The 23390-nt window shown below is 40.2% G+C and overlaps 1 pseudogene; it reads left to right on the top strand.

Annotated features, from left to right (window-relative positions):
* The first annotated feature begins 18299 nt into the window (after window positions 1–18299).
* On the top strand, window positions 18300–18778 carry LOC131750343 (STARD3 N-terminal-like protein pseudogene; annotated as a pseudogene).
* Window positions 18779–23390: the final 4612 nt, after the last annotated feature.

Genomic DNA, 23390 nt, shown 5'->3' with positions numbered 1-23390 from the left:
AATGCCATTATGACCTAGCTTTAGAAGTCACTCATCTTCACCTATTGGTAACTCTGAGCAGCCCTCAGCCCTGATTCAGCGTGGGATGAGACTACCCAAAGACATAAATACAAGGAGGTGAGGCTCATTGGGGATAATCTTGGAGAAGTTGTTGTCTGATGTATGAATTCCAGTCATTTAAATTGTCATGAATCAAACATGTGCAGTGAGAGAGGCCTGACAGCTCTCCTCACCTTTCTCCAGAGGAAGAGAAATGCCATGATAACAGAAAGAGATTCAATATGGAAAATCCAAATCCTCCAAGGTCATTTAAACTCAGAGCCTCAATCAGAGAAACGTGAACGATCTATGTAGTTACCTCCTCCACCCTCTGAAACGGGGCTGATCCACCCTCAGAATTCCAAGCCAAGTGTTAAAGTGGTTGTGTGATTTAAGGGCAAGTAGGCTCAGCCAGCAATGGGATATATCAACTGTGGTGTCTATACTTCAAGCACTCGTGTGTGAGAAAGGGTTCTCTCCTGATATTTCAACTCTGCCAGATCCATCTTACCATGGGTACATCTTGTGTCAAAGGCTTTGGGTGCTAAGAGGGCTACATGCTCAAAATATGTGACTCCCCGGACACAAATTCCAACTCTAATCTCCAGTTGGAAAGCTAATAGGTATCTTACATGTCATGTCTAAAACAGAACTCTTAATTTCCACCCCTCTAATACTCAAAGACTGTTTCTCCCATCTTAATAAATGCTACCCACCACCACCAACCACCCAGCAGCTCAGGCAAATAACCTAAAGAATGTCCTTGAATTCTCCTTTTCCTCAGCCCCTAAATCTAATTCATCAGTACATTTTATCAATTCTCCTCCAAAAATCTATCTCAAGTTCTTCCACTTTTTTCCATCTCCACCATGACCACCATGATCACCACAACTCTAAACAAAGTCATCTCTACTTGAACAAAGCAAGAGTCTTTTAACTGGGGACCTCATTCTCACTCTTGGAGTTCTCTCCTTTCCATTTTCCATTCAACAAGCAGTGCAGTATCCCAGGAAGCCAGCAGTCAGCACCATGTCACTGAGCATCTGAGGTGTGAGTACCAGAGAGAGCCCACCTCCTTCTCAGTTTTAACCAAAGGGCACTGAATAATGTGCCACCAATATCTATATCATCTTTTTCCTTGCACTCTCATTTAGAGTTGGAAATGGGTGTAGACTCATTCTGTTTAGTTTAGGTCACTATAAGGAAAACCTGTGATCTTAGAACATTGAAGTAGGTTTAATTACAGTTTACGCATTACAATATTCATAGTTTTTTGTTGCCCTACAGTCAATGGTGTTTGGTGAGAAGACGTGTATGGATATGTTTTGCAGGGCATTAACCTTTTAAACAAGCCAAACCTTAATCCCCCAGGGGATAGAAACCACTGGTAGAATGATGGGTGTGAGTCGGGGTAGGAATCAATCCGTAGCATTATAAGTAAAAAAAGAAAGACAAGCTCTGAGTGTGTACGATAAACAAAGAAACAACATGAAAATGATGGTAGATGTAGATCTTTTGTCAAACATGAACTGTGTGTTCTTTTTAAAAATGATTTAAGGGCATATGACTTTATGCTTATTGTTTTGGGGGCTGCAGGGCCAAAAGGTCATCTGGACCAAAAAGAAAGTTATATGAGTCATGAAAATCTCAACAAGTATGTCCACATTACAGAGAAAATGACATGTAACTGAGAGAGGAACCTAAAAGCTTCTGGTAAAATATGAATTTCTCAGGTCTTTCTTATCTCACTCTTTATTTTGAGTGAGATAAGATGGTTGAATTGATGGTTGCATTCTCTCTCCAGGGATTATATATACAATTAGGGGTTATAGTTTTCTTATAACTAAAAATATGAGGAATATGCTTTATAAACAAAAAAGGTCTGAAGCTAGGACCAGCTCTTTTGACCATATTAATAATGGAACTTCCCTTAGGTGGAATAAATGTAAACCAAATTTACACTAAATGAGTCATAGGTTTGCTCTTACATTTTTCCTTCCGAATTTTGAGTTTCCCAATTTGAGTGTTAAGAAAGGTCGTTAAAGTTGTTACCAAAGACCGATCCAAATCAGAGTATGATTCAGCGTTGCTGAAATTACTTTTTTTTTCCCTTGTTGTGGTCCTTATTTATCCACTGACCTAAGTAAAACATGTAGTATAGTTTACTTTTTAATTGCCCTTAAAAAAAATTTTTTTTGGCTTAACAACGATTTATTATTTCTAACATTTATATGGGCAAGTCTTGCTCACGTGGCTTCATTCAGCACAGTTTGGCTGAGGAGGGAGGTCCAGGATGGCCTTATTCACACCCTTGGCAGCTGGTGCTGGCTAGTTGCTGGGGCACCTCCGTTCAGGCCTAGCCTTGGAAGTAGCACTTCGGCCACATTCTGTTGGCCAAAGCACCAGCAAAGGCAGCCCAGAGTTAAGGGGTGGAGAAACGGACCCCACCTCTTGATGAGAGGAGCTCAAAGAATTTGCGGTCATCTTTTTCAGTCTTCGACAGAAATCAGTCTCTCCTTCAGCTTAAAATAGAAAACATCAAGACTTGGATCTTGAAGTAAGAAGCATCCAGTGTTCACACTTTGGTGATGCCGATACCATAACCAGGCTCCATATAATGCTAAAGACACAATGGCTCCTCATTTATTTGCTATTACCCTTGTGATTGAAGTCACTCTGAGTAATTAGCCTTTCTTGGATTATGCAGGTGGGAATGGATTCTGTGCAGAGTTAGTCCCAGTAGGAATTTTCCTAGTTATCATTAAAAATAGCCACACAATTCTGTTGCCCTTTGCTTATATTACATCTTTCTAAATTCCATTTCTCTGAAATCTGAGCTGGTACAATTTTCCCCCCCTAATTTCCTACCTATTCATTCTCCCTGCTCTGAGACTTCCATCCTATGGTTATTCTTACCCCTCTCCTACTTCTTCAGCTAAATTGCCTTTTAAATTTAATGTATATTCTGCTATAACAAAATGAAGAGATGATTATTTACCATAAGACAGTAACAATGACATGCTTCAATGATGCCAATCCCCAAAGCTAAATCCACATCAGGGATTTTTCCATCCTAGTTTCAAAACACTGTGAATATTATCTCAAACTACTTCCCAATATATTATAAAATTCGAAAACAAATTTTTTTTTTTTTTTTTTTTTTTTGTGGTACGCGGGCCTCTCACTGTTGTGGTCTCTCCCGTTGCGGAGCACAGGCTCCAGACGCACAGGCTCAGCGGCCATGGCTCACGGGCCCAGCCGCTCCGCGGCATGTGGGATCTTCCCGGATTGGGGCACGAACCCGTGTCCCCTGCATTGGCAGGCGGATTCTCAACCACTGCGCCACCAGGGAAGCCCCAAAATATTTTTTTAAAAAGACTTCTCAAGTAATTTGATTTTAGTTTAATCTCAGAGTGCTTTAACACACTTTTGGAAGGAGAAAGAGTCTTTACTCAAATAAATAATAACATTATTTGAACTTGTCAAAACATTTGGGCATCACAGAGCCTTGTGGTGAAAAGGGCAGAAACCCCATTTATTGCTCTTTGGCCTTGGTTGATACAACTGGGAGATTTAAAAAAGGCCAAAAGACTGAAAAGACCAGGTTCCTGCCAGCCCTAGTTTTGCCACTTTCCCACCGGGTGCCCTATATATATATTACAATACACTGACCACCTCTGAGTTTCATTTTGTCTTTTCAAAATGAAAACGATACCACCGACCTCCCACAGTTGCTTTCAGACTTAAGCAAGCTAATGAATGTGAAAGCACACTGTACTGTACAAATATAAGCCATCGTTAAACTCTTCATGTGAGGATGAGTATTTTGGGGTTTGTGCTACCTGTTAAATAAAATATATCACTATATTTTAAAAAACAAATATATACTCGAAAATACCTTTTCAGTCTTTAAGTTTTTGTTTTTGTTTTTTTTTAACATCTTTATTGGAGTATAATTGCTTTACAATGGTGTGTTAGTTTCTGCTTTACAACAAAGTGAATCAGTTATACATATACATATGTTCCCATATCTCTTCCCTGTTGCGTCTCCCTCCCTCCCACCCTCCCTATCCCACCCCTGTAGGTGGTCACAAAGCACCAAGCTGATCTCACTGTGCCATGCGGCTGCTTCCCACTAGCTATCCACCCTACGTTTGGTAGTGTATATATGTCCATGCCACTCTCTCACTTCGTCACAGCTTACCCTTCCCCCTCCCCATACCCTCAAGGCCATGCTCTAGTAGGTCTGTGTTTTTTCCCGTCCTACCCCTAGGCTCTTCATGACATTTTTTTTTTCTTAGATTCCGTATGTATGTGTTAGTGTAGGGTATTTGTTTTTCTCCTTCTGACTTACTTCACTCTGTATGACAGACTCCAGGTCCATCCACCTCACTACAAATAACTCAGTTTTGATTCTTTTTATGGCTGAGTAATATTCCATTGTATATATGTGCCACATCTTCTTTATCCATTCATCTGTTGATGGATACTTAGGTTGCTTCCATGTCCTGGCTATCGTAAATAGAGCTGCAATGAACATTTTGGTACATGACTCTTTTTGAATTATGGTTTTCTCAGGGTATATACCCAGTAATGGGATTGCTGGGTAGTATGGTAGTTCTATTTGTAGTTTTTAAGGAACCTCCATACTGTTCTCCATAGTGGCTGTATCAATTTACATTCCCACCAGCAGTGCAAGAGGGTTCCCTTTTCTCCACATCTTCTCCAGCATTTATTGTTTCTAGATTTTTTGATGATGGCCATTCTGACTGGTGTGAGATGATATCTCATGTAGTTTTGATTTGCATTTCTCTAATGATTAATGATGTTGAGCATTCTTTCATGTGTTTGTTGGCAATCTGTATATCTTCTTTGGAGAAATGTCTATTTAGTTCTTCTGCCCATTTTTGGATTGGGTTGTTTGTATTTTTGTTATTGAGCTGCCTGAGTTGCTTATAAATTTTGGATATTAATCCTTTGTCAGTTGCTTCATTTGCAAATATTTTCTCCCATTTTGAGTGTTGTCTTTTGGTCTTGTTTATGGTATCCTTTGCTGTGCAAAAGCTTTTAAGTTTCATTAGATCCCATTTGTATATTTTTGTTTTTATTTCCATTTCTCTAGGAGATGGGTCAAAAAGGATCTTGCTGTGATTGATGTCATAGAGTGTTCTGCCTATGTTTTCCTCTAAGAGTTTGATAGTGTCTGGCCTTACATTTAGGTCTTTAATGAATTTTGAGTTTATTTTTGTGTATGGTGTTGGGGAGTGTTCTAATCTCATTCTTTTACATGTATTTGTCCAGTTTTCCCAGCACCAGTTACTGAAATGACTATCAGTTTAAAATAAATAGATATATATACAGGTTAATATATATGAACCTCAAGGTAACCAAAAACCAAAACCCTACAATAGATATACAAAAAACAAAGAGAAAGGAACTCTTTAGTGTTTCATAACACTAAAGAAAATCATCAAACTACAAGGAAAGAGACTAAACGAAGAAGAAGAGACCAGAGAAGACCTACAAAACAACCAGAAAACAAGAAACAAAATGGCAATAAATACATACCTATCAACAATCATTTTAAATATACATGGACTAAATGTGTATTCTGTTGTTTTTGGATGGAATGTCCTATAAATATCAATTCATTCCATCTTGTGTAATGTATCATTTAAAGCTTGTGTTTCCTTATTTATTTTCATTTTGGATGATCTGTCCATTGGTGAAAGTGGGGTGTTAAAGTCCCCTACTATGATTGTGTTACTGTCAAGTTCCCCTTTTATGGCTGTTAGTATTTGCCTTATATACTGAGGTGCTCCTATGTTGGGTGCATAAATATTTACAATTGTTATATCTTCTTCATAGATTGATCCCTTGATCATTATGTAGTGTCCTTCTTTGTCTCTTGTAATAGTCTTTATTTTAAAGTCTACTTTGTCTGATATGAGAATTGCTACTCCAGCTTTCTTCTGATTTCCATTTGCATGGAATATCTTTTTCCATCCCCTCACTTTCAGTCTCTATGTGTCCCTAGGTCTGAAGTGGGTCTCTTGTAGACAGCATATATACGGGTCTTGTTTGTGTATCCATTCAGCCAGTCTGTGTCTTTTGGTGGGAGCATTTAATCCATTTACATTTAAGGTAATTATCGATATGTATGTTCCTATTACCATTTACTTAATTGTTTCATGTTTGTTCTTGTAGGTCTTTTCCTTCTCTTGTGTTTCTTGCCTAGAGAAGTTCCTTTAGCATTTGTTGTAGAGCTGGTTTGGTGGTGCTGAACTCTCTCAGCTTTTGCTTGTCTGTAAAGGTTTTAATTTCTCCATCAAACCTGAATGAGATCCTTGTTGGGTAGAGTAATCTTGGTTGTAGGTTTTTCTCCTTCATCACTTTAAATATGTCCTGCCACTCCCTTCTGGCTTGCAAAGTTTCTGCTGAAAAATCAGCTGTTAACCTTATGGAGATTCCCTTGTGTGTTATTTGTTGTTTTTCCCTTGCTGCCTTTAATATGTTTTCTTCGTATTTAATTTTTGATAGTTTGATTAATATGTGTCTTGGCGTGTTTCTCCTTGGATTTATCCTGTATGGGACTCTCTGTGCTTCCTGGACTTGATTGACCATTTCCTTTCCTATATTAGGGAAGTTTTCAACTATAATCTCTTCAAATATTTTCTCAGTCCCTTTCTTTTTCTCTTCTTCTTCTGGGACCCCTATAATTCGAATGTTGGTGCATTTAATGTTGTCCCAGAGGTCTCTGAGACTGTCCTCAGTTCCTTTCATTCTTTTTTCTTTATTCTGCTCTACAGCAGTTATTTCCACCATTCTATCTTCCAGTTCACTTATCCGTTCTTCTGCCTTAGTTATTCTGCTATTGATCCCATCTAGAGTATTTTTAATTTCATTTATTGTGTTGTTCATCATTGCTTGCTTCCTCTTTAGTTCTTCTAGGTCCTTGTTAAATGTTTCTTGCATTTCGTCTACTCTATTTCCAAGATTTTGGATCATCTTTACTATCATTATTCTGAATTTTTTTTCAGGTGGACTGCCTATTTCCTCTTCATTTGTTAGGTCTGATGGGTTTTTACCTTGCTCCTTCATCTGCTGTGTGTTTTTCTATCTTTTCATTTTGCTTATCTTACTGTGTTTGGGGTCTCCTTTTCGCAGGCTGCAGGTTTGTAGTTCCCATTGTTTTTGGTGTCTGTCCCCAGTGGCTAAGGTTGGTTCAGTGGGTTGAGTAGGTTTCCTGGTTGAGGGGACTAGTGCCTGTGTTCTGGTGGATGAGGCTGGATCTTGTCTTTCTTGTGGGCAGGTCCACGTCTGGTGGTGTGTTTTGGGGTGTCTGTAGCCTTATTATGATTTTAGGCAGCCTCTCTGCTAATGGATGGGGCCGTAGACCTGTCTTGCTCTTTGTTGGGCATAGGGTGTCCAGCACTGTTCGTTGCTGGTCCTTGAGTGAAGCTGGGTCTTGGTGTTGAGATGGAAATCTCTGGGAGATTTTCGCCGTTTGCTATTACGTGGAGCTGGGAGATCTCTTGTGGACCAGTGTCCTGAAGTTGGTTCTCCCACCTCAGAGACACAGCCCTGACACATGGCTGGTGCACCAAGAGCCTTTAATCCACACGGCTCAGAATAAAAGGGAGAAAAAATGAAAGAAAGAAAGAAAAAGAAAGAAAGAAAGGAAGGAAGAAAGGATAAAATAAAGTAGGATAAAATTTTTTAAAGTTATTAAAATAAAAAATAATTATTAAGAAGAAAAAAAATTTTTAAGTAAAAAAACAAAAACGGGACGGTCAGAACCCTAGGACAAATGGTGAAAGCAAAGCTATACAGACAAAATCTCACACAGACACACTCACAAAAAGAGAAAAGGGGGAAAAAAATAATATATCTTGCTCCCAAAGTCCACCTCCTCAATTTGGGATGATTCATTGTCTATTCAGGTATTCCACAGATGCAGGGTACATCAAGTTGATTGTGGAACTTTAATCCGCTGCTTCTGAGGCTGCTGGGAGAGATTTCCCTTTCTCTTCTTTGTTCGCATAGCTCCAGGGGTTCAGCTTTGGATTTGGCCCCGCTTCTGCATGTAGGTCGCCTGAGGGAGTCTGCTCTTCCCTCAGACAGGACGGGGTTAAAGGTGCAGCTGATTCGGGGGCTCTGGCTCCCTCAGGCCGGGGGGAGGGAGGGGTGCAGATGCAGGGCGAGCCTGGGGCGGCAGAGGCCGGCGTGACGTTGCAGCAGCCTGAGGCGTGCCATGCGTTCTCCCGGGGAAGCTGTCCCTGGATCCCGGGACCCTGGCAGAGGCGGGCTGCACAGGCTCCCGGGACGGGAGGTGTGGAGAGTGACCTGTACTCGCACACAGGCTTCTTGGTGGCTGCAGCAGCGCCCTTTGCGTCTCATGCCCGTCTCTGGTGTCCGCGCTAATAGCCACGGCTCGCGCCTGTCTCTGGAGCTCCTTTAAGCGGTGCGCTTAATCCCCTCTTCTCGTGCACCAGGAAGCGAAGAGGGAAGAAAATGTCTCTTGCCTCTTCGGCAGCTCCAGACTTTTTCCTGACTCGCTCCCAGCCAGCTGTGGAGCACTAGTTCCTTCAGGTTGTGTTCACGCTGCCAACCCCAGTCCTCTCCCTACGATCAGACCGAAGCCCGAGCCTCAGCTCCCAGCCCCCGCCTGCCCCGGCAGTTGAGCAGACAAGCCTCTAGGGCTGGTGAGTGCTGGTCGGCACTGATCCTCTGTGCGGGAATCTCTCCGCTTTGCCCTCCACACCCCTGTTGCTGCGCCTTCCTCCGCCGCTCCAAAGCTTCCGCCCTCCGCCACCCGCAGTCTCCGCCCGTGAAGGGGCTTCTAGTGTGTGGAAACCTTTCCTCCTTCACGGCTCCCTCCCACTGGTGCAGGTCCCGTCCCTATTTTTTTTGTCTCTGTTTATTCTTTTTTCTTTTGCCTTACCCAGGTAGGTGGGGAGTTTCTTGCCTTTTGGGAGGTCTGAGGTCTTCTGCCAGCGTTCGGTGGGTGTTCTATAGGAGCAGTTCCATGTGTAGATGTATTTCTGATGTATCTGTGGGGAGGAAGGTGATCTCTGCGTCTTACTCTTCCGCCATCTTCTCTGTCCGCAGTCTTTAAGTTTTAAACTGAGTGTTTGGGTAGATGAACTCTTTTTGAAGAGTTATAAATGGAAAACATAATCTAATAATTCAAGGAAAAGAGCCATTTTAGGACAGATTAATTTATTAGCGAATATAATGAAACTTGAGTTTCAAAATGGAAATCTAAGAAGTGTCTGAGCATTCCATGAATTGGTACATCTTGAAATGTCTTATTAGATGAAAGGAAAACTGACCAGTACTTTATATTGACCTGATTTTTAGGAGCTTTGGGATTATGTTTATATTTTGATTAGTACTTATGATATGGGTAGGACCGTCCAAAAATATCATGAGTGCTTTCCTCACTAATACAGGCAACGGGTCACCTTGACTTACTATATGTAAAGGGAGAGCTCCACTACAGGCCTGGGTGGCCACTGCTTCCAGGTGTTTTTTGCTCTCTGCAACTTTCGCTCTACCTCATCCGATACACAATGACTTTGCTAGAAGTGAGCCATATTTTGCACACTGGTCCAAGCCAGGTTTTTATTTATCCCCCTCAGTGCACTTTCCTCTCATTCCAGCAATGTTTCACATGTGTTTGATGTGTTATTATAGGTGTGGTTTATGCTGACAGACAATATAAACTGATAAAGATCATCAAAGGATCTGTATTCCCAGCCATGCATTTACTTAGAAGATTGGTAAATGAATGTACATGCATATGTTTTAAGTTAAAATAAAATGTTTAATGGGTGTATCTTTTGAAAACATGACCCTTTGCTTCAAATGATTTTTTATTGTTAACTTAGCTACTACCAGTCCCAGTTGTGTCAAAAGAGAAGGCTGCCGTGTGTTTCTCCAAAGGACAGATCTAGGACCAATGATCTCAATCATAGAGAAACAGATGCTGGCTACTATACATAAGGAATTTCCAACGGTCAAAACTGTCAAAAATGCTGCCTTTGTTGATAATCCTGAGATTGGAAGGTTTTCATTAGAGTCTGATAAGTATTTCTTAGGGGTGTTCTTCATCCACTCACCGGTTCATTGACCAAAAAATGTATCGAGCGCCCACTATGCCCTCAATATCTATTTGATACAATGGAGGATCCCTAGTGAGATCCACAAGGAGATACAAGTTCATGGAGCTTAACCTAAAGGACTCAGGGCTGGACAGTGGAGGGAATGGGACAAAGAGGGGCGGAACACAATAGCTTGATTTTGTACTCACAGTGTAAATGTCCACTTGGGAGCTTGTTAGAAGTACAAAATTTCATGTCCCACTTTAATCACAATCTCCATTTTAACAAGAGCTCCAGGTGATCTTTGAAAAACACTGCTCTAAGTTTCTTTCTAACCCCGAGGTAAGATGTTTCTGTGACTCTACAGCCTTCCGTGCCAGTAATGAAAGATCCTTGGAAGAGTGACTTCATAAGGTTTGGAGCCATGGAGTGGCTTTCCAATGTGGCACCAAGCTTTAATGATGTCACCTCAGTCTAGATGTATGTTTCCAGGCCAGTCTAGAAAAGACCTAGGTCCAAATGCCTTTTTCCTAGATTGTTCTAGTGGCAGCCTCTGTGCTACATCTCTATTCTCCTTTGATAGCGTAGCATCTGCCTGACTTTGGGATTCCACAAACAGTTGAGGATTAAATCAGGCAAGAAATAAATCTTATTTACATTTGAGTCACATCAATGTTGATAACCCTCTGATATTTGACACTTATTGTAGGAAACCTGGATTTTTCTTAGTTAAAGATGAAATCAAGTATACACACACACACATACAAAACACATCAGAAAGTATCATCTTCTGCTTAAACACCTCTGATGTCTGTCATTAGGAAAAAAATTTAAACGCCCTACCACAGCCAAGGGCTCTAAATGTGATATACCTCTGCTCTTCCTCAGTTTTCTTGCCACTGCCTCCCTTGCTCTTCATGCGAGTCATCTGTCCTTCTGTCAGTTACTAAAGCTATTTTCTGCATTAGGATCTTTGCGTGTATAGTTCTTTCTGCATAAATAACTGTTTCCTTGGTTTTCAATGAGACCTGCTCCTCATCACTTAGGTTTCTGCTAAGGTGTCACATTTTCAAAAGGTACTTCCCTGATGCTCCCATCTAGAGCAGGTCCCTCCATTATTCTCTCTGAAAGTCCATGTTTACTTTCTTCATTGTATTTCATTAATAATCTCTGTTTTTTATTGGGTTTTTGACTTTTTTTCTTTTTTTGGCCATGCTACGTGGCTTGTGGGATCCTAGTTCCCCGACCAGGGATGAACCCGCTCCTTCAGCAGTGAAAGCACGGAGTCCTAACCACTGGACCACGAGGGAATTCTCTGACTTGTTTATTGTCCCTTTCCCCCACTTGTTTACTTGCAAGTTTCATCTGCCTCAAATGGAGTTGTAAGCAATTGTAACCATTTGCAGAAAATTTTCACAAACATGAAATAGAATAGCTTCAAACTTTGATCACAAAAGTAAGGTAATTAAGGGGCTTCCCTGGTGGCGCAGTGGTTGAGAGTCCGCCTGCCGATGCAGGGGACACGGGTTCGTGCCCCGGTCCGGGAAGATCCCACATGCCGCGGAGCGGCTGGGCCCGTGAGCCATGGCCGCTGAGCCTGCGCGTCCGGAGCCTGTGCTCCGCAATGGGAGAGGCCACAACAGTGAGAGGCCCGCGTACCACACACACACACAAAAGTAAGGTAATTAAGGAAAGAACAAGATGATTGAATTTTCTTTTTTAAGCTGGAATACTGTATCTGTTTTGTCATCTGTAACCTTGACATTCCTCCAGGTATGTTATAGTGTAGTTTTTTTCCTGTAAGTAGATGACATCATTTTAGTACAATTCTTTTCTTTTTAAATCTCTGACAGTGTTATTAATCAAACACAAAGCCTGTAAAATGAGACGTGTCATCTTATCCTTTGCTGGTTTCCTGATTGTAATGTTCACCCTTGGCCCATGAGCACACTCATTTGGCAGAAAATCAGTTTATTTGATGGGTAAAGACATCAAAATATTTCTTTTCTTGGTTAAATTAATTCCCCTTCCTCAGAGATACAGTGTAAATGGAACTGATGTGTCAAATAAACCTATAGATGCTATTTCTCCCAATTCTCCAAATGCTGCCTAGTTCATGTCTGAGCGATAGAGTGGGTAGCATGGAGGAGACTAGCATCAGATACCAGCTCAATGAGTTGATCAGCCTGGTACTTCACTTGGCTGTCAGGGCTCATCTTCTTTCCCTTCCTCTTCACTAAGTTATACTATTTTTTTTTTTTTTTTTTTTTCGGTACGCGGACCTCTCCCTGCCGTGGCCTCTCCCGTTGCGGAGCACAGGCTCCGGACGCGCAAGGCTCAGTGGCCATGGCTCACGGGCCCAGCCGCTCCGCGGCATGTGGGATCCTCCCGGACCGGGGCGCGAACCCTCGTCCTCTGAATCGGCAGGCGGACTCTCAACCACAGCGCTACCAGGGAAGCCCAAGTTATAAATTTTTTGAGGATAAAGATGTTGTCCTCTTCCTTGGCAATTTTGCACACATACATGTGGACTGCCTGATTGATTTATAATATTACTAATTATGCACATGATGTGGTTTGGGCTCCATGGAAGCATATTCCACATAATACAAACTATTTAGGATGCAAACACAATTTACATTCCCCTCAAAATAAAAAACTTCTGTCTGCTTCGTTGAGCAACACTAAGTAATGCATAATCGTTGCAACTAATGTGCTGTTGTTGAGTGCATACCATATGCTAAGCATTGCTCTATATGATTCACATATATTATCTTATTTAATACCCTATTATAGCATGCCAGCCATTGAAATGTATGTGAAAGATCAAATGTAGAGAATGGGCCATTGTAAAGAACTTGATTGTTTTTTCCCTCAGCTCTATTGAGATATAATTGACATTATAACATTGCATAAGTTTAAAGTGTACAATGTGATGAGTTGATACACATATATATTGGGAAGTGTTTACCACAATAAGGTTATTTAACACATGCTTTACCTCATATACTTAACATTTTGTTGTTGTTATTGTGAGAACATTAAAGCTTCACTCTGAAAGCAATTTACAAACGTATGATACATATCATTAATTATAGTCATCATTCTATACATTAGATCCCTGGAAATTATTCAAACTGAAAGTTGGTACCCTTTGACCAACATCTCCATATTTTTCCCATCCCTCAGCCCCTGGCAACAACCATTCTACTCTGTTTCTGAGTTCGATGCTTTTAGAATCCACATATAAGTGAAATCATACAGTACTAGTCTTTCTCTGACTTGTTTCTGTTTGCATAGTGCCCTCAGGGTCCATCCATGTTGTCACAAATGGCAGGATTGCCTTCTCTTTTTTATGGCTGAATAATATTCCACTGTCTATACAGACCACATTTTCTGTATCCATTCATCCATCAGGTAAGTTTTTTTCATGTCTTGGCTGTTATAAATAATGCTGCAATGATCACAGGAGTGCAGATACCTCTCTGAGATAATGATTTTATCTTATTTGGATATATACCCAGAAGACGGATTGTTGAATCACAAGGTAATTCTTTTTTTTTTTTAACATCTTTATTGGAGTATAACTGTTTTACAATAGTGTGTTAGTTTTTCCTTTGCAACAAAGTGAATCAGTTATACATATACATATGTTCCCATATCTCTTCCCTCTTGCTTCACCCTCTCTCCCACCCTCCCTATCCCACCCCTCTAGGTGGTCACAAAGCACAGAGGTGATCCCCCTGTGCTATGCAGCAGCTTCCCACTAGCTATCTACTTTACATTTGGTAGTGTATATATGTCCATGCCACTCTCTCACTTCATCACATCTTACCCTTCCCCCTCCCCATATCCTCAAGTCCATGCTCTAGTAGGTCTGTGTTTTATTCCCGTCCTACCACTAATCTCTTCATGACATTTTTTTTTCTTAGAGTCCATATATATGTGTTAGCATACAGTATTTGTTTTTCTCCTTCTGACTTACTTCACTCTGTATGACAGACTCCAGGTCTATCCACCTCATTACAAATAACTCAGTTTCATTTCTTTTTATGGCTGAGTAATATTCCATTGTATATATGTGCCACATCTTTATCCATTCATCTGTTGATGGACACTTAGGTTGCTTCCATGTCCTGGCTATCGTAAATAGAGCTGCAATGAACATTTTGGTACATGACTCTTTTTTTTTTTTTTTTTTTTTTTTTTTGCGGTATGCGGGCCTCTCACTGTTGTGGCCTCTCCCGTTGCGGAGCACAGGCTCCGGACGCACAGGCCCAGCGGCCATGGCTCACGGGCTCAGTCGCTCCGCGGCATGTGGGATCTTCCCGGACCAGGGCACGAACCCGTGCCTCCTGCATCGGCAGGCGGATTCTCAACCACTGCGCCACCAGGGAAGCCCCTACATGACTCTTTTTGAATTATGGTTTTCTCAGGGTATATGCCCAGTAGTGGGATTGCTGGGTCATATGGTAGTTCTATTTTTAATTTTTTAAGGAACCCCCATATGTTCTCCATAGTGGCTGTATCAATTTACATTCCCACCAGCAGTGCAAGAGGGTTCCCTTTTCTCCACACCCTCTCCAGCATTTATTGTTTCTAGAGTTTTTGATGATGGCCAATCTGACCGGTGTGAGATGATATCTCATTGTAGTTTTGATTTGCATTTCTCTAATGATTAATGATGTTGAGCATTCTTTCATGTGTTTGTTGGAAATCTGTATATCTTCTTTGGAGAAATGTCTATTTAGGTCTTCTGCTCATTTTCGGACTGGGTTGTTTTTTGATATTGAGCTACATGAGCTGCTTGTAAATTTTGGAGATTAATCCTTTGTCAGTTGCTTCATTTGCAAATATTTTCTCCCATTCTGAGGGTTGTCCTTTGGTCTTGTTTATGGTATCCTTTGCTGTGCAAAAGCTTTTAAGTTTCATTAGGTCCCATTTGTTTATTTTTGTTTTTATTTCCATTTCTCTAGGAGATGGGTCAAAAAGGATCTTGCTGTGATTGATGTCATAGAGTGTTCTGCCTATGTTTTCCTCTAAGAGTTTGATAGTGTCTGGCCTTACATTTAGGTCTTTAATGAATTTTGAGTTTATTTTTGTGTGTGGTGTTAGGGAGTGTTCTAATTTCATACTTTTACATGTATTTGTCCAGTTTTCCCAGCACCACTTATTGAAGAGGCTGTCTTTTCTCCACTGTGTATCCTTCCCTCCTTTATCAAAGATAAGGTGACCATATGTGTCACAAGGTAATTCTTTTTTTTTTTTTTAATTTGGCTGCACCAGGTCTTAGTTGCGGCAGGCAGGATCTTCATTGCAGCATGCGGGATCTTTAGTTGCAGCATGTGGGCTTTTAATTGCAGCATGCAGGATCTAGTTCCCTGACCAGGGATGGGACCTGGGCCCCCTACATTGGGAGCACAGAGTCTTAACCACTGGACCACCAGGGAAGTCCTTGCAGTTCTATTTTTAATATTTTGAGGAACCTCCATGCTGTCTTCCATATTGGCTGCACCAATTTACATTCCTACCAGCGAAGCACCAGAGCTCGCTTTTCTCCACATTCTCCTCAGCATTTGTTATCTTTTCGTCTTTTTGATAATAGCCATTCTGACAGATGTGAGGTGATATTTCATTATGGCTTTGATTTGCATTTCCCTGATGATTAGTGATGCTGAGCACTTTTTCATGTACTTGTTGGCCATTTGCATGTCTTATTTAGATAAATGTCCATTCAGGTCCTCTGCCCATTTTTTAACCGAATATTTTTTTGTCATTGAGTTGTATAATTTCCTTGTATATTTTGGATACTAACCCCTCATCAGATATGTATATGGTTTGACTTTATTGTTTTTTTGTTTGTTTGTTTTTTATTTATTTTTGGTGGTGTTGGGTCTTCCTCGCTAGGCGTGGGCTTTCTCTATTTGCAGTGAGCAGGGGCTACTCTTCGTTGCAGTGTTCAGGCTCTAGGTATGCGGCTTTAGTAGTTGTGGCTCATGGGCCTAGTTACTCTGCGGCATATGGGATCTTCCTGGACGAGGGATCAAACCCGTGTCCCCTGCATTGGCAGACAGATTCTCTACCACTGAGCCACCAGGGAAGTCCCTGACTTTATTGTTTATTAATACATTTAACAGAGAAGTCTGGTTTCACCCTCCTTTCCTTAAGTCTTAGGGTTGGAAAACAACTAATGCTATGTGAGCAGGAGAGAAACTTGCCTTTATCTGTTTTCTACCTCATGCTATTATATTATCATGTCCTTACTTTTCTGATGAGGAAGATGAGGTTCAGAAATGTTTAGGTCTCTCAGGTGGTAAATGTTAAAGTAAGGCTTAGGCTGTGGTTTACCTAAACTGCCTCTAATGTTTATTTAATTTTCTGATAATTGATTGTAGTTTCTTTTATTATTCCCAAAAAGTAATGTTTACTTTCTAAAAAATAAAATCAAGGAAATATGTGAAAGAACATTAGGATGAGAATCTAGGGACATGTGTTCTAACCAGCACCTATCATAAATGAGATGAACCTTGAGAAGCCACCTAACTTTGATCCTTAATGTGGTATTTGGATAGGAAATTCTATGATTTCATTCCAAGGCACTTACAAACAACTTCAATGAAAAATGAAAAGGTCATCTTGTGGCTCATCTATATCTATCTCATCCATACATATACCTATATTTCTTACTTGTTGTAAACACTATGTAGATGATATTTTATGTTTGCTAAGTAATTGTAATTTTCTAAACCAATAAGTTCAGCGAATGGTGATTTAGAATAAATTATCATAAAGGATATATTTTACAAATGTACCTGTCACTCCTTATTGCTTATATCAATTATAAACAATAGTTCAGTATCATAAACAGCTAGACAAGTAATCTAGATCAGGAGTTTTTAATCCTGATTGCACATTAGAAATACCTGAATAGGGAATGAGGGGTGGGAGTAGTTTTTAAAATATTTGATATTAGGAACCCCAATAGACCAAATATATCAGAATCTCTGAGATGGGGCCTGGGTGTCAATGTTTTTTAAATGCTCCCCTCCCCATGATTTTAATGTATAGCCGGAGTTTCCAACTGCTGATCTAGAATAGATCATTGTTTATTGCACTACAGTTTCTGATCATTGCTCAACTGCTGTCTCAAGAGCCAGCTAATTCAATAATACAAAGGTTTAATGGACCATCAATTGTTAATTCAAAAATAATATTTCCTTATTCTAATAGTATCATTTGGGCTCACAGGATTTTTTTTCATCAGCAATCTTAAGAGAGCCATTATAGTTTGTTTCTTGGCTATATTCATCTTTGAATCCTTAATAATTATAGAAGTAGAACAGTTTCCTATCTAAGTACTTGACATTTTTTTAATGTGAAAGGAAGATGAGCATCTGGCTGTCTGGAAAAAAAGTTGTGGGTTGGGGATTTGAGTTTTGAAGTTCCCTTTTGAATTCTGATAAGCTGGCTTATTTTGAAATCTCTATTTTAAAACTAAAACAATGATATAACTTTATATTTTTCTCCCAAATTCTGCAACAATTCTTAAATGTCAGCATTTATTTCCACAGTGAAATAAATGGGACTCCGAGAGTTTCATTAACTTCTCTCCAGAAAATTCAGTAATAAAACTTAAATTTATATTCACTGATACTGAGAATCTCTTATCACCAAAGGACTCTGAAAGTCATGATGAAAGATAACTACTTCTAGGTCAGGACACAAAGGAGACTCAACTCTTTGGATGGCTGATTAAAGAAATTATCTCAAATTCTACAGTCATAACATTGGAACAGACTTGGTTGTAATTTATTTATTTACAGAGCCATCTGGTCTCGGGCACTAGAGGAAAGAAGGTTATTATATAATGCACAGATGAATCTGCAGTTCTTTGCACGAATATATTTGAAAGGCTTATTTAGGGCCCACCTTGCTGCCCAAGTTGACCCACTCTCTGTGTGCAGAGCCACTGGTCCTGGGCCACTGGTAGAGGCCAATCTTAGAACCGTCCAGTGAGGTCTCTTTTCCTTAAGGAATGGGAAACAAGGAAAAGGCTTCCCTAACCCTCCTCCAAGTGTGCCAGAACACATAGGGAACCCTCTCAGTGGGAGCCACAGCACTCAAGCATGGGACAGTATCCGTTATATCCACCCTATGCAATTCAAGGCCAGGACTGAGTCTTAGGAAGGAAAGGAAAAGACAGGTGTAACCAGTGTTGCGTAAGTCTTTCTGCTTCGTTGTCATCCTTGACCTCTTATTTGTAACCCCACTGTGGATAATAGAATTAAATGTAAATTGAAACATTCCCTCCTTAGAGAAGGAGGTGATGCCATCCAATTCTGAATCCTCTTATGTTGATGTGTTTCTTTTTGTTTGTTTTTGGCTCTGTGCTGCCCATCATTACATTCTTCTTTACCTGTATCGAGACATGGTTCCTGGATTTCAAAGTGCTCCCATGAGAGGCAGCAAAAGACGGCTTCTTCCACAGTTCAGGGTGCCTATGAGACAGAGCACTCATGTAAGCCAATGGTCTTTTTCATGGTCAGTTTTATTCTCCACTTGAATCTGAAGTAAACTCTGATTAGAAAGCTGATCAAAAGCAGGATGGTGAAAAATCACTTCTAGAACTATGAAGGTACTTTTGCTAAATGTGAAAAGTCTTCATTGAAGGTCAATGGAAGGGGAAAAAGGACTGAGGAGGTGGCCTTCTCATTGAAAGTCGTAATGATGACAGCCACTGCTGACTTTGTTGAACTGCTAATAAGGAATCTGCTTATTATAATACTTCACAGACACTGTACTGAATCCATATACATGCATTAGCCTGCCTGTGGCAGGTGAGATAATGTGATTATCTTTTCTTTATTCAGAGGAACTGAACCTGACCTTTTAATGAATAGATACAAGAATCTTGTGCTGTATTCTTATTCAAAAGAAATCTATATTAACTCACGCAATTGTTTTTGTTTCATGCTTCAGATTTATTTTATATTACTTTTTTTAACAACATATGTTTTTCTTGTTTTTTAGAATCATGCAAGTGGATTCTTTGCACAATTTTAAAGGGACAATAAAGCCCAACATGTTTTTTAAATGCCTTATTTAATCTGATTTCTTAGGGTTTCTGAATAGCTTTCTTTTTAAACATGCATTTATAAATTTGCATACTTTCTCCTTGGCAGTTGTAGCCTTTATAACATGAACTATGTCATGAATATCTTTTTTACACTAGTAGTACTTTGGCACAATGGCATACACATAATAAGCTCACAGTTAATATTTATTGGTTGGTTGATTTTATGTTACATACGAGACACTGTATAATAATGAGTTTTCATGCTGCCAGACAATACCAGACTTTTTTTTTTTTTTTTTTTTTTTCAGTACGCGGGCCTCTCACTGCCGTGGCTTCTCCCGTTGCGGAGCACAGGCTCCGGACACACAGGCTCAGCGGCCATGGCTCACGGGCCCAGCCGCTCCGCGGCATGTGGGATCCTCCCGGACCGGGGCACGAACCCGTGTCCCCTGAATCGGCAGGCGGACTCCCAACCACTGCACCGCCAGGGAAGACCCTACCAAACTTTTTGAAAAGAGAAATTTTGTTTGTCTCTATTTTCCCACCTCTCATCCACTCTGCCTCCACTGAAAGTAGCTCCTACCCTCACCAATCCAGTGAAACGCCTTTGATGAGATCCCTAGTGACTACCTAGCTGAAAATCCCACTGGCTACTTTTCAGTTTTTATTTTCCTGGACGTCTCTGTGTATTCAGAAGCTCTCTCCTCCTTTGGCTTCCATGCTATTTCATACTTCTCTCTTTCTTCTCAGTATCCCTTGTAGATTCCTCTTCCTTTGCAGACCCTTTAAATATGGTGACAGAGTCATCTTAGTTTCCTTTATCTTCTTATTCTACCCTCTTTCAGGGACCTCATCCCACCTGCAGGACTTCAGTGTTATATGCTGGAGAATCTTAAATTTACCTGTCCAGACAGGCAAGGTTTTTCTGAGCTTTAGACCATATTTCCAGGTGTCTGCCAAACATTTCTATTTGGCTATCCCAAAGGCATCACAAACTCAACATACAAAAACTAAATTCTTGTGTGTGTGTGTGTGTGTGTGTGTGGTACGCGGGCCTCTCCCATTGCGGAGCACAGGCTCCGGACGCGCAGGCTCAGTGGCCATGGCTCACAGGCCCAGCCGCTCCGCGGCATGTGGGATCTTCCCGGATTGGGGCACGAACCCGTGTCCCCTGCATTGACAGGCGGATTCTCAACCACTGCGCCACCAGGGAAGCCCAAAAACTAAATTCTTCATCCCATCCTTCAGTTTCTATTCCATCACATGATTCCTTATCCTCTTATCCTCTTAGTGAATTTCATCAATTTCCTACCACTCAATCAATTGTACCAGATTAAAAGCTTGGAACTATCTTAGAAACTTAGCAGGTGGCCTCTGCTAAGTTTCCATTAGTCATGGGAGACCCTGTTAGATTCAACTACCAATTTATAAACAGAGAATTGAAGAACATGTTAAACAATACCATAGGGTTACAATCAGCAAAATCCAATCTGTGTCTACAAGACAAATGACCTGATTTCTTCAACAAATGAATTATAAACCAAAGGGGAAAAAAAAGAGAGATAGAAGGAAAGCCTAGAAAAAAATTTAAAAGACCTAAGAAACATGTAGGGGATCATAATGAGTGAAATCTATTAAGATCTTGATTCAAACTATTAAAAATTATTATATTTATGAGGCAGTTGTCATGTTGAACACTGTATATTTGATAGTATTAAATAATTATTATCAAATGTTTTAGGCATGATAATGGTATTGTGGTTATCATTTTTTTAAAGACATCATTTAGAGATACATACTGAAGTATTTATGGATGAAATGGTATGATGTCTGGGATTTGCTTCAAAATTATATGGAAGGAAGGAATTCAGTGGGATGTAATTGAAATAAGATAGGTTATGAGTTTAAGATCCTTGAAACTGAGTGATGGGTCAAAGGATTCATTGAAATGTTCCATTATATAAAGTTTTTTTTTTTTTTTTTGAAAAGAGTCTTAAGACTCTAACTCTAGTACAGGGCTCTTTCCACAATTCCATTACATTGGTCATGGAAAAATGAAGCAAAATTCCAGAATTTTCTACATTTTTTTTTAATTCAAAAGGGTTTCCCCAAACAAGGAATAAAGACAGTGGTTAAAAATGTCTGCCCTTGGAGTTCATGAACTCTGTTTTTCTCATCTGACTTTGCCAAGAAATTCCTATCTGGTCTTTGACAATGTTAGATTTTTCTATCTTGATTTGGTCACCCTCCAAAAGTGGCCAGAGGTCAAGGTCCACATTATGACTTGTCGGCAGCACTTCCAGCCTAGGAGGGCTCCATTACTGCATAAAGATAATGCATAAAGTGAGCCGATTTTAGGAGAAAAATCTGCTTTTAAATTTCTATTAATACAATAGGTTAGATGAAAATGTAAAATGAAAAACCATTACAGAGGGGAAAAAAAGATGTTTTATATGAAAGATTGTTATTGACCAAAGCTTCATAATTAACAATATTATTAACTCAAGATGATAGGACTGTTTTTCGCTTTACTATAAGACGTTATGACTGCCGCCACCATCTTGAATCACAGTGTCTGGTGCGCTGAGCTGAGGTGTCCACGCAGTGGTTCTGCCCTGGGAACTCTAATCCGACGTGTTAGGTGGAAGTCCTCTGCACACAGCCCCCTACAGGAATAGACTTTGAGGAGGAAAAACATGCAGCAGACAGAGATTGGTTCAAGATGGCGGAGTAGAAGGATGTGTGCTCACTCCCTCTTGCGAGAGAACCGGAATCACAACTAACTGCTGAACAATCATCGACAGGAAGACACTGGAACTCACCAAAAAAGATACCCCACATCCAAAGACAAAGGAGAAGCTGCAGTGAGACAGTAGGAGGGGCACAATCACAATGGACATCATCAGAAAAATCTATAAACAACAAATGCTGGAGAGGGTGTGGAGAAAAGGGAATGCTCTTGCACTCTTGGTGGGAATGTAAATTGATACAGCCACTATGGAGAACAGTATGGAGGTTCCTTAAAAAACTAAAACTAGAATTACCATATGACCCAGCAATCCCACTACTGGGCATATACCCAGAGAAAAACATAATTCAAAAAGACACATGCACCCCAATGTTCATTGCAGCGCTATTTACAATAGGCAGGTCATGGAAGCAACCGAAATGCCCATCGACAGACGAATGGATAAAGAAGATGTGGTACATATATACAATGGAATATTACTCAGCCATGAAAAGGAACGAAATTGGGTCATTTGTAGACACGTGGATGAACCTAGAGCCTGTCGTACAGAGTGAAGTAAGTCAGAAAGAGAAAAACAAATATCGAATATTAATGCATATATGTGGAATCTAGAAAAATGGTACAGATGAACCGGTTTGCAAGGCAGACATAGAGACACAGATATAGAGAACAAATGTATGGACACCAAGCAGGGAAAGTGGGGTGGGGGGTGGTGGTGGTGGTGGGCTGAATTGGGAGATTGGGGTTGACATATATCCACTAATATGTATAAAATAGATAACTAGTAAGAATCTGTTGTATATAAAAAATATATATATAAGACCTTACAGTTGGGGTCCTCCATAACCATTCTTTTTTCTTTTTGTAGTTGTTCTTTCTGCTTGTTATTTGAAATATGGCAATATGAATGCGTTCTGTGATGGTCCTAATCTATGGTTTACATTAACTTTTTTTGTGTAAAGCCTGGCCTTAGATTTTGATGTTTTCAATGCCAATATCCACAGACAGCTTTGCAAAGAAATGAAAAACAATGATCATTTGAGGCTGATACATACATTTTTTTTGTCTCTCTTGCCTCATGCCCCAAATAAATGAGGTGGTAAAGTAAATGAAATCAACTTTCTCTTGTACCCACCTGGCATCAATTGTTTCCAACTCCAGGCTTATAGTCAGGGATAACTTGTCAGCCAAAGAGGTTGAGGGTCACCCCAGAATTCTCAGTTGCTTATGTAGAAACTAGACAATACCCTTCTGTACAGTCATCCTTTTTCCATACCAATCCTCTCCCATACATTTGGACAGACATGCTTTCTCAACCACAAACATATACATCCTCTAATTTTCTTTCTCATATCTGTAAGTTATTTTACCCAAGATATACTTATTCATCTGTTTCATATTTAGATAGCCTCCCTTAGTA

Source organism: Kogia breviceps, chromosome 2, assembly GCF_026419965.1.
Source record: "Kogia breviceps isolate mKogBre1 chromosome 2, mKogBre1 haplotype 1, whole genome shotgun sequence".
In the NCBI taxonomy this organism is placed as follows: domain Eukaryota; kingdom Metazoa; phylum Chordata; class Mammalia; order Artiodactyla; family Physeteridae; genus Kogia; species Kogia breviceps.
The sequence above is the reverse complement of the archived record's forward strand: the minus strand, read 5'-3'. Positions and strand labels throughout refer to the sequence as shown.